The sequence below is a fragment of the Pungitius pungitius genome, chromosome 2 (genome assembly GCF_949316345.1).
Source record: "Pungitius pungitius chromosome 2, fPunPun2.1, whole genome shotgun sequence".
Classification (NCBI taxonomy): domain Eukaryota; kingdom Metazoa; phylum Chordata; class Actinopteri; order Perciformes; family Gasterosteidae; genus Pungitius; species Pungitius pungitius.
Window position 1 is genome coordinate 11,441,942 of NC_084901.1, and position 11,803 is coordinate 11,453,744.

Here is an 11,803-nt window from a genome sequence, read left to right on the forward strand (position 1 = left end):
AGCGCTGAGGTAGAGGAAAGACCATCGGAGAGACCCGTAATACTGTTCTGAAACATGCGGAGGAAGAGAAGCCAATGCGATCTAAATCCTTCCAGGTATGGGAGTATTTCACACTGAAATGGGGGGTGCTAGCGGATTTCTTTGCAGCGCCAGTTGTTCTAATCGCCGCGCTCGACTTCAAGGTGTAACCTTTATTATTGTTCGGTCTGAAACGGCGCGCCCAGTGACGGATGGTGCAGCAATATTGTTGTTCGGGTCGAAATCGGGAGAAAGGTCGGTCCGGGAGATTTTCGGGAGGGGCTTTGAAACATCGGGAGGGTTGACATGTCTGGTCATCGCAGCCCTGGACCATCAGGAGCAAAAACTCACAGCAGAGTGGGATAAACTGCAGAGGCAATCAGGGAAATCAGTCTGTAACTTATCACATTGCTTTGATTATTTTCTGGAATGAATTAAAAAATCAAATATCAATAACATGTATTTATGTAAAAAATAATAATGATGATAATAATGATAATTATGTATCTGTGTCCCATTATTTATCTTTAGCATGCATTTCAGAAAGAAAAAATGGTTAGGATTCAGGTGTGATTAATCATGATTAATCCACTGAAAATTCTCCTTAATTTGATTAAAATTTTTAATCATTTGACAGCCCTAGTAAAAACCAGTAGGGGTGTAACACCGGCAGGAGCGACACACGGACGGGCCAACGAGTGGTCAAACTCTCCGTTAAAGGGCTCGCATGCAAGGTCGAACAACTACAACATGTTAGAAAGGTTAAACTAAACAAAGCAAGTGCGTTAAAGAAATCAACACAAGAGTGTATGCAAAGTAGTAAATTGTCTGAGGTAAAAAATTCTCTGCATGGATTTATTGAACTGTGTGATGAAATGCGATGTTTGAATGATTCTTCAATGGTTTTGTTGCCACAGGAGGAAAAGGAAAGGCATGAAACATGGTTCAAGGCTAAAATGATGTTCAATGATGAATTTATTGATGAAGTTGAAATGTGGGTGAAATCAAATGAAAATCAGGTGTCTAAAACGTAGAATAATGGTGATAAAGGTGTCAGAAATATTGATATAAATCCAAACGACAGTGTTTCTAATGTGGGTAAAAATGAAATTCAAACGAAAGTTTCACAAGTCACAGGTCAAGCACAGTTTCCTCTGTAAGAATAAAGGCGGCAGCAGAAAAAGCTGCAGTCATGGCTCGAATGGCAGCGTTAAAGGAACGACATGCACTGGAAGAACAAGAGCAAAATATAAAAAGAAAAAAGGAACAGCTCGACTTGGAGACGGAACTTGCTGCGTCGGATGCTATGTTGGAAGTCGTTCAATCTATGGATGGACAAAGGCTCTCTCAGGCACCAACAGATGGTATGAACTCTTATTTTGAAAAGCAAAAAAGGAAACTGGCACCACAAACACTAAACCCACTGGCCAAACAGTATGAGCCTGCAGCCTGTAAGACACAGATGCAAGTGAATTTGTCAATGCAACAAAACCAAAGGCACTTAATGGATATGCAAACAAGACACAATAAAAAGTTGTCATCTGTGGAAACGTCACAAGGATTGATGCAGGATCAAACAACTGCTTGGGTAACACAAACCAGGAGACAAAGCTTGAACAATGGACAAAATGATCACACTCTTCTTGGTGATATTGTGAGAATTATGGGCAAACAAAATGAAATCACAACAACTTTGGTGAACCAACAACACCTGCTTTCTCTGCCCCCACGTGACATACCGGTCTTTGAGGTAGATCCATTTAAATACAAACCCTTCATAAAATCTTTTGAAAAAAGTGTGGAGGACAAAGCAAGTAAAGCTGACTGCTTGTACTACTTGGAACAGTTCACCAGAGGACAACCAAGGGAACTAGTGCAAAGTTGTCAACACATGGATCCTGAACGTGGCTTCATTGTAGCCAAAGCTTTGCTTCAGGAACATTTCGGTAATGACTACAAGATTGCTAGTGCATATATTGCAAAGGCTTTAACCTGGCCAGCAATAAAGTCAGAGGATGTTAAATCTTTGCAAGCCTATGGGTTGTTTCTCCGTGGTTGCTGTAATGTGATGATGGAGCTTCCCCACATGCAGGAAATGGACATGCCAAGCAATGTGAAAACAGTGGTTTGTAAATTGCCATATAAATATTGTGAAAGGTGGAGAGCTGTCGCCCATGATATAATGGAAAAATACAATCAGAGGGCACATTTTGTGGATGTTGTTGAATTTCTGGAGAAACAAGTAAGGATCCTTTCTGATCCAATTTTTGGAAATATTGAACTACCTGTACCACAGAATTTAGCCGCGTCCAGACCCAGTAACAAATTCAAAATGCAAACAAAGCCATTCAGAGGGAAAGGAAGTAGTTTTGCCACAACAGTAATGCCTGTCAACAAATCTGATGAAACTGCTCACACAAGCAATGCAAAGAGACAGGACGTTTTGTATTGTTTACGCTGCACACGTATTCACCTCCTGGAGAAATGCCAACAGTTCGAACGTAAAAAACACAGAGAAAAGATCCGGTTCATAAAGAAAAGGGGAATATGCTTTGGTTGTTTAAAGGATGGACATATAAGCCGTGACTGTAAGAAACGCTTGGTCTGTGAGGTTTGTGATCAACAATGTTACGTCCCCTGTTCTGTGTATCGGTTGGTGGGTGTGTTCTGTTTTGTGTGTGTGTGCATACAGGTGGTACTGATCATCCATGATCTCCATTCATCTTGACTCCACCCCCGCTCGTTACCCGGTTCAGCTGTTTTCACTCATCTCCAATCCCATCATGCCCTTCTGTCAGTATATGTACCCCTGTGTTTGTTTCACCTGGGTGGGTGGCACTCTGGTTGTGTATACATGAGTGCTGGTTGATGGTATAAGATTTGTATTTCTGGTGACTTGATATAAGTGTGTATACAATTAATACGTGTTGTTTGTTTCTTTGTTATCTTTATTACAGGGGGGGGTGAGGAGTAGTTTAGTCCTGCTCCGGAGTTTACACTCCTGCACGTAGTGTTACTCCCCTGTCTAACAACACTAGCTACACCTGGCTGGGCCACCCAATGTAAGTTTTGTTAGGGCGCCTCGGTAGTGTGCCAGTTAGGTTGTGGTTTTGTTGGGAGATAGGACAGGTAAGGGGGTGGGAAGCATTTTGTTCTTTTCGTTGCTTTGGTACCGCCTGCTCTCCTCATTTCCCCTGTTAACAGCGCTATAAATAAAAACAAGCCTGTTAACCCCAACTTCAAGCCCCAGTCTGTTTCTTGCACCTTCAACACCACACGCTGTTTATTGGCCACAGGACGCCGTCAAGCAGTGGCGTAGATCCCACTCCCCTCCTGGGGAGGCAGAACGTAACAAACAACATCCCACTGCACTTCATATTCCAAAGACCAATGTTGAGTTGCAACGTGCACGGGAGCCACCTGAAGAAAATCCATCAATTTTTTCCCAGGTATGTGGACGCACAGGTGCCGGTAATGACCGTTGCATCCTCTCAATTTTCCCAGTGCAGGTCAAATCTACAAAAGGAAATGATCATTCATACATATGCCTTTTTGGATCCTGGGAGCAAAGACACATTTTGCTCTGAACACCTTATGCAGCGACTGAACATCACAGGAAAAAGAACAATTTTTCTGTTGAAAACGATGGGGCAGGAAAAGGTTGTTCCCACTTGTGCTCTGTCTGGAATGGAGGTCGCAGATCTTGCAGGGAAAGGTTTTTACCCTTTGCCTGAAGTTCTCACACAGAGGGAGATGCCAGTCACTCCAGACAACATTGTTACTGCTGCTGATTTGGAAAGGTGGCCTTATTTGTCAAAGGTTCACATCCCTTCCATAAGAGCAAATGTGGACCTACTGATAGGAACCAATGCTCCCTGGTTACTGGAACCATGGGAAGTGGTGAACAGTTGTGGATACGGTCCATACGCAATAAGAACGGTGTTGGGCTGGGTTATCAATGGGCCTTTAAATGGAATCTGCAGCAATGATGAGATGAAGCTTTCCTCTGTTGTGGTGAATCGAATTTCAGTGTCTAATTTGGAAGTCATGCTAAACAATCAGTATAAGCATGATTTTAATGAACGGCCTTCAGATGATAAAGGGATGTCTAGAGAAGACAAAGTCTATGGAGATTATGAAATCCTCTGCAACTCTACAGGAAGAGAGCTACTGCCTTAAGTTGCCCTTCAAGAGAAAGGATGATCACCTGCCAAACAGCTTTAACGTAGCAAAACAAAGGATACTTGGATTGAGGAAAAGGTTTATGAGCAACCCAGAATATCACAAGGAATATTCAAGTTGTCTAAATGATGTCATTGGAAAGGGCTATGCAGAAAGGGTGCCTCTGGGCCAGTCGCAAGGCAGACCAGAAAAAGTGTGGTACATATCTCACCACGGAGTACATCATCCCAAAAAGGGTTCTCTTCGAGTGGTGTTTGATGGTGGAGCCACGTATCAAGGCATGTCATTGAACAGCAAACTGTTGCAAGGGCCAAACCTTACTAGTTCATTTCTTGGAGTCAAAGAGCTCAGTCCTCTGTAAGAGAAGTGGATTTGTCTTGGAGAGGTGGATGAGTAACAGTCGTTCAGTGCTTCAGAGTATTGCTGAAGATCAGAGGGCGAAGGATCTAAAAGAGCTTGATCTGGACAGGGACAAGCTTCCGATTGAGAGCGCTTTGAGTCTACTATGGTGCGTAGAATCCGACTTGTTTAAATTCAAGATGGAAGTCAAACGGCAGTCTCTAACCCGACGGGGGATGTTGTCTACAACCAGCTCTGTATTTGATCCTCTGGGATTTCTGTCGCCAGGCACGCAATCAGCTAAGCTGCTACAACAGGAGCTCTGCAGAAGAAATTGTGGATGGGACGATCCTATAGCACCAGACATCTTGCAGCATTTGGAAGTGTGGTTACAGGAGGTCAAGTTGTTGTCATCCTTCAAAGCTGAACGCAATTTAAAGCCGGAAAACTTTGGTGACCCCATACGTAGCCAACTGCATCACTTTGCAGATGCCAGCAAAGATGGCTATGGTACTGTAAGTTACATCAGGCTGATGAACTCCAGAGGTGAATGTCATGTAACATTCCTTTTGGGCAAAGCCAGAGTCACACTATTAAAGGCTGTAACAATCCCAAGATTGGAATGGACTGCTGCTGTCTTAGCTGCTAGAGTGGATGCCATGCTAAAGGCAGAGCTTCAAATCCAGCTGGATGAGTCTGTGTTTTGGACGGACAGCACGTTCATATTGAAATACATTAATAATGAAGATCGGCGGTTCCACACGTTTGTGGCAAATAGGATCTCGGCCATACGAGAAATCTCAAGCCCTGCTCAATGGAGGCACATTGGCACCAAAGAGAATCCGGCCGATGCTGCATCGCGGGGTATGAAAGTGTCAGAGTTTTTGAAAAGTCGGAGCTGGCTGGAGGGACCCAGGTTTCTCTGGAAGGCTGAGGCAGCTTGGCCAATAAGTAATCACGAGGTTAGGATGGATTCAGATGATCCAGAGGTCAGGAAGGAGGCCTATGTGAATGTTACTGTTCAGGATGCACCGAATGAACTAGCTGTTATTTGCTACTGTCAGCAGCAAAGGTTTGCACCTGAAATTTCCTCACTGTTGTCTAAGAAGCATAGTGAGCAGACAAAGTTCCATTTACAAGTTGGATCCCATTTTTGAAAATGGACTCTTGAGAGTGGGAGGGAGATTGAGCAAAGAAGCAATGCCGTCGGAGGAAAAACATCCCCTCATCCTTTCTAAGGAGCAGCACATCTCCAAGCTTCTTCTCAGGAACATGCACCAACTACTGGGACACAGTGGGCGAAACCACACACTATCTACACTCAGGAGAAAATACTGGATAACCAATGCCAATGCAGCTGTGAGGAAGATCATATCCCAGTGCAGTTATTGCAGACGCCTTAATGGCAGGGCCATCAAACAGAAGATGGCAGATCTTCCTAAGGAGAGAATTGTTCCAGATCTGCCTCCGTTCACAAACGTTGGGGTTGATTATTTTGGACCTGTGGGGGTAAAAAGAGGGAGAGCAACTTGCAAGAGGTATGGAGTGTTATTTACCTGTATGGCCAGCCGAGCAGTTCATCTGGAGGTGGCAAACTCGCTAGAAACAGACTCTTGCATTAATGCAATAAGACGCTTTATCAGCAGGAGAGGTCAAGTCACTCACATCAGATCGGACAACGGAACAAATTTTATTGGAGCTGAGCGAGAACTACGTAATTCTGTTGGTGAGCTGAATCATGAGCACATTCAAGGAGCTTTAATCTCAACAGGAGTTAAATGGAGCTTCAATCCTCCGGCTGGGTCTCATCATGGCGGAGTTTGGGAACGCATAATACGCATAGTCAGGTGTGTTCTCAACTCAGTTTTACACCAGCAGACACTTGATGATGACGGGCTTCACACGATTATGTGTGAGGTTGAAACTATTCTGAATGATCGTCCGATCACACAGCTGTCTGACGACCCAAATGACTTGGAAGCGCTCACTCCCAACCATCTTCTTCTTCTGAAGGGACAACCAGCTTTACCACCAGGAGTTTTCAAATCTTCTGATATGTACGTGAAGCGGCGCTGGAGACAAGCTCAGTACATTTCAGATTCGTTTTGGAAGCGTTGGATCCGGGAATATCTTCTCCTACTGCAAGAAAGACAGAAGTGGAATCAGAGAAAACAAAGTCTGGCTGTTGGAGATATTGTTGTCATTATGGATTCCTCAGCCCCTCGTGGTTCCCGGCTTCTCGGAGATTTTTCTTGATGCAAAGGGCATGGTGCGTTCTGTGAAGCTATAGACTAAAAATTGTGTTATTGAAAGACCTGTGACCAAACTTTGCATGGTACAAGAAGTGTAAATCTGTAAATTCGTATACTGCTATCTTGCTCTTATTTTGTGTGTATTGAATTGCCATGTCTGCCGGCCATGACAATTAGGGGCCGGAGTGTAAGAGCAGATTGGTATTTGTTATTAATCAGTGTGTCACACTATATATGGTAGGAACCTTTGGGGCCTCGACAGGTGTTTCTGATGGGACTAAGAACAAACAGTTTTGACCACGCTGTGAACGTTGTTGTACGCAGTAAAATAAATTGTAATCCTGGGTGCTGTACTTGGATGGACGAGCTTTCCCTGATGCAAATAAATGGACATAAGTGCATATCAACCACGGGCAAGTGAACTCTTATTTATCCCTTGAGGCAACGGCAGCGCGTCAACTAAAGTTTCCGATCAAAACGCCTCAGTAGCTTAAAGCATAGGCTTGGCTCCTACAACAACTTTCTCCATAATTTTGGAAAGCAATGGGAGCTTAGAGTTAGGCCGATAATTAGAGAGTTTAAGTCGGTCCAAGCCAGGTTTCTTTAACAAAGGTTGGACAACTGCGTGTTTAAAACTCATAGGTACAACTCCAGTAATCAAGCTGACATTAACAATATCTAGTATGCAAGGAGCCACTGTAGGAAAAACCTCTTTAAAAAGACAAGGGGGAATCACATAATTTGGGGAGCCAGTAATCTTCATTTAACCAATACTCTTTTCTAAAAGAGGCAAGTTAACAGGCTCATACTGGTTCAAAACAGCAGAACAGGTTACAAAAATGCCAGGGTCACACAAAGGTGGACCAATAAGGGCCCTAATGCACTCCACCTTGTAGATAAAAAAATTAAGAAACTCCTCGCACAATTTTGATGGGTTCTCAAAGTACTGTAGTTGTGGGACTTTAAGAACAGTTTTGATTTAAAGAACCCTAGGATTATGACCATTAGAAGAAATAATGTTAGAAAAATGCTTAGTCTTTTCAGCTTTTACAATTTTTTGATAAGAATACCAACTAATAATGGAATTAGGTGAGCAGGGGTTTGCGAGACAGAATATTTATTATTCAGACTAAGAAGTTATAAATTGATAAGCCTCATCAAACATTACAGTAAGAATTCCCTCCATGGGGGGTTTGTTTTGAAATGATTGGATTTGGAAAGAGAGAACTGGAGGGAGGGAGGAAGAGGGTAAGGAAGGGAGCGATGTTTGTTAACAGAAAGCATAGCTGCGTCATGTGACGCCAAGTCAGATTCCATGTATGTCTGACATATGATTGCAATAAACGTATCCTGATTCCTGATTTCTGAACTAATCAGCTGTTATGGTTCAGCTATGTGAGGCTGAGTGCAGCGCACGTGTGAACGTTTGCATGGCAACGGAGCACCTGGGAGGAGGAGGGGTGGAAGAAAGGAGGTTGTGAAATGTCCTTCGTAAGACCTGAATAACTCCAGGTCCTGTCAGACTGCACTAATCAGCTAATTCGGAACAGCTATGGCAGAGAGACGGCGATTTACACAGAATCCACACCTCAAACAAATGTCCCCTGGAGCAAAACTATAAAGGATATCCAAGAAATAATGTGATTTAGAGAGACTTTAACGCACACATCAGTGTATTTTACATGTCTCCATGTTTTAATTAATTAGTTTAATTTAAATGCTCTATTAGCAGTTTACAAAACACGTACATTCTGTTTTTTTTTGTTTGTTTTTTAATATGTTGGCAGATTTGTATTGGAGCCTATGGGGCTTGAGGCAGACCAACCCAGTCTCCAAAAAAAGCGTGAAATGGCTACGTTGGTCCACCGTGATAAACGTAGTCATGTTACGTTTTCCCCCAAAATAACGTTACTATGTTACGTTTCTTTTGGCCCATTCATTTACATTGCTTTGCAAATAGGTCACGTGACTATCAAGTTTCCCGTTAGTGAAAAGAAAAACATGGCGGACGGTCAGCATAATCTCCGTGAAAAACACAATATTTTAAGAAAGCATCAGCATTTGTATGCATTTCGATGGCATTTCTAGCGAGAAGTATGCGTTATTCTTTCATAATCTTCTATCAGAGACTGTAGAAGACCTTCCGTTTATTCGTTTCTGCGAAGATTTGAGTGTCCCTTTGGGAAAGCGTGATTACGCAACGCCTTTAACGGCGCATTATTAAAAAAACACTTCCAGTGGGGGCGTTACCGTAAAGAAGCGTTCAGCCTTAAAGCCACTAATCGCCAAACAAAACAAACTCAAAGAACTCGAATCACATTATGACTTTTTAAACATAAATTCCGTTATTTTTATGAGTTTTCAATGAAAGAATGCATCATTTCCGGGGGTAGGCATGCCCGGGACATCCCGAATTATGGGCAATTTTGATTTGTCCAGCTTTTTGACAGCTCCAGTCCCGACTTCCAATCACAGCCTCCTAAATCAATGACGCGCCTAAAACTCTCGGTTCGAACATTACGTCTTGTTTACATGGGAAAGGGGGGCGGGGCTTCGCCCTCAGAGCGGAGCGTCATTTCTCGCTCCACACGTCTCCTCTTTTTACTGGCCAGGAAAACGGGCGATCTATCCCACGTGGGTCTGGCTCCATTCCATTGGCTCTGACGAATCCATAGAGAGGCGGGACTTATAATTTGCCCGGCAAACGGAGAGATTTGAGCTGCATTGCTTCCACTGTGCGTGAAGTGGCCGTGAGGCCTCCACTAAAGTCTCTCTCTATTTGTTCTGCTTTACTCAATAAAAGTAAAACCTTTACAGATATACTGTCCACACACTAGGCTAACATAATGGAGACTTCCAGGCTTCGTCCTTTATGTTTTATGGGGATAAAGCCCCTGTAAGTAGTTTTTTCCCAAGCAAATCTGAGTTTCTTCTTTTTTTGTGTGTCCCATACAAATATCAAAATATATATACTGATTTTCACATCCAAACACACTCACTTATGTTCCCTTTTATCATGACAACAAGAAATTTCAAGATAAACCTTTTGCTTTCATAAATCATACAGTTTTAGTGTGTAAATGCCCAGCAGTGTACGGTCCGGGGGCCCCTATCGGGCCACTTGTTAGATGGTTCGATTAGTCTATCACTACTATACTTTGATCTGACGACTAATTTGCACATCATGCTCGTACCGGCATGGCTTCGCCCTTCCCAGGCATAGTTCATCATCTTCCGGGGTCCTATAGCCAGTGTTGGGAAAGTTTACTTTCTACATTAACTAGTTCAAAGTTTAGTTTACAAATTTTAAAAATGAACTAGTTCAGTTCTTTTTTTCCATACGTTGCTGCGAGCTATTTTTTTTTTAAATTATTGCCACAGCCCAGAACCACAGACAGCAATTATTTTATCAGTTTTAACACTGAAGCGATGCATCAGATTTAATTTTCTTATCCAATTTGAATCCTTATCCAACCAGGGTTTACATTAGCATTGAGGGGACAGCATTTCCCTAATGATTCTTTGATGCTATGTTGCTGTCTATTCACTCCACACTAGCAGCAGTTGCAGAGTTTACCCCTACACTACATTCTCAAACACATGCTGCTTAAATGGTCTTTTTTAAATAAGGAATTATTAAAAGAAAAACAGGACAGTAATCATTAAGGTGCAAATGTTTGCAAAGAAAGGTCAGATTCCTCCCATCCTCACCGACCTTGTCAGTAACTTCATAAACTCTTTAAAATTATTATACGCCGCCTCTTTGCTACACTTATTAATGCGCGTTTATGGTGTGTTTTCTATAGAAATCTGGTACCCCATTGAACGATGTTAAGCTGAACGAACGCGCCGTTCATAGACACCAGAATGAACGAGAACAGTGACGTTCATCGGGCATTAATACAGTACGTTCAGTTCACGTTCGCCCAAAATATCAACAAGTTTATGAACTATCGTTCAATGAACGCGTTCAGGCACAACACTGTCCCAAAAGGGCCGGGATCGCACCTCACCCAGCATGCCTCGGCCTTCACTTTTTTCACTACAGAGTTTTATTGCACCCTGTGACTCCGGCGTTAGACTCCTTCGACTGAGTTTTAAGATGGGTTGGATGGGTTACTGACTAAAATTTATGCCCCCACCCCCTAACTGCCTCAGGGAAACTTGTAAATATAATAAGTCAAATAAGTCAAACAAGCAAGTTGTATCTGGTTTAACCCTTTTATTCCTGTAGGCGTTTTTTAGGTCTCATGCTGGAAATTGCATTTACACACTAAAACTAGGATAACGCATGTCTGATGATAGTGACAGTGAGTCTGTCGATCAAGATGAGGATGGAGACATAGTAGAGGTTGAAAATCCTCCTTGTTGAACACCCCACAATACATTCTGTGCTCCCTCTGGCATAACATTTCTAATGATATCATGTCCCCCCCTTCAGTATTTTAAGACATTCTTCAGGTTATTGTAGGCCAGTTGAATGTGTATGCCATAAAATTTGACACAAACAAGCCCTTTAAGTTTACATGTTTTGTATGTGGATTTTGTACATACAGTGTTGGTCATTTAATTTCTTTGTTTAATATTTTTGAATTTATGTTTGAATCCATTTGTGGTTAATGTGCTCAAAATGCACTACTTTCTTAATGCTTACATTGCTTGTTTGACTTATTATATTTACAAGTTACCCTGAGGCAACAGACCTAAATCAAGTTAGGGGGTGGGGGCATATATTTTAGTCGGTAACCCATCAAACCCATCTAACAAGTGGCCCGATAGGGGCCCTCGGACCGTACACTGCTGGGCATTTACACACTAAAACTGTATGATTTATGAAAGCAAAAGGTTTATCTTGAAATTTCTTGTTGTCATGATAAAAGGGAACATAAGTGAGTGTGTTTGGATGTGAAAATCAGTATATATATTTTGATATTTGTATGGGACACACAAAAAAAGAAGAAACTCAGATTTGCTTGGGAAAAAACTACTTACAGGGGCTTTATCCCCATAAA